Here is a 710-nt window from a genome sequence, read left to right as displayed (position 1 = left end):
TTAAAAAAAAAAAAAGAAAAAGAAATGCTCACTTCACAGCCAGGAAGCAGTGTGCTGCAAATGAGGTTCAAGATTTAATCATAAAGGCAGCAGAACTACTGAGGAGACTGCATCCTCAACAGTTTTCCTGTGCTAAAGTCAGGGCTTTTAAAGGGAAGAAATGGGACCCTGAGGCCTGGTGGGATGTTTGGGTGAGTGTACCTAAGAGCATTGAGCCTGCAGAGTCCAAGGACCCTCCTGGCCAGCAGCTGCCTCCTTTCCCATGACAGAGAACAGCCTCATTTGGCCTGGAGACAATGCAAAGGTCTCTGAGATGGATACCTTATAACGTGCTAATTCTCAAGATCACCTCCTCTCATTGCCTCCAGAACAATAACTAAGATTGGGTCTCAGTGTAGCCCAGCAGGGAAGCATGGTCCGTACTCTAGGAGGAAGTAGCTCAATCACCCAGCAAGCTGCAGGACACACGTAACAGCAGGACCTGAGGGGACACACATGGGAGTGGATCTTGAAGGTACCAGACCGGGATTGGGGGGAATGTAAGACTGGGTAAGGAGTTGATTAATATGGGAGCATTTCGCATGACTCCAGACATGAAGTCCTGCCAAGAAGACCTGAGCTTGTCCTAATGTGCTCCTGGATGACTCCAGTAGCTTGGACATGATGGTGGTCTTCGGTCAACGAGGTGAAGGTGCCAGAACTGCCTTGAC

Source organism: Hipposideros armiger, unplaced genomic scaffold (assembly GCF_001890085.2).
Source record: "Hipposideros armiger isolate ML-2016 unplaced genomic scaffold, ASM189008v1 scaffold_347, whole genome shotgun sequence".
NCBI lineage: Eukaryota > Metazoa > Chordata > Mammalia > Chiroptera > Hipposideridae > Hipposideros > Hipposideros armiger.
The sequence above is the reverse complement of the archived record's forward strand: the minus strand, read 5'-3'. Positions refer to the sequence as shown.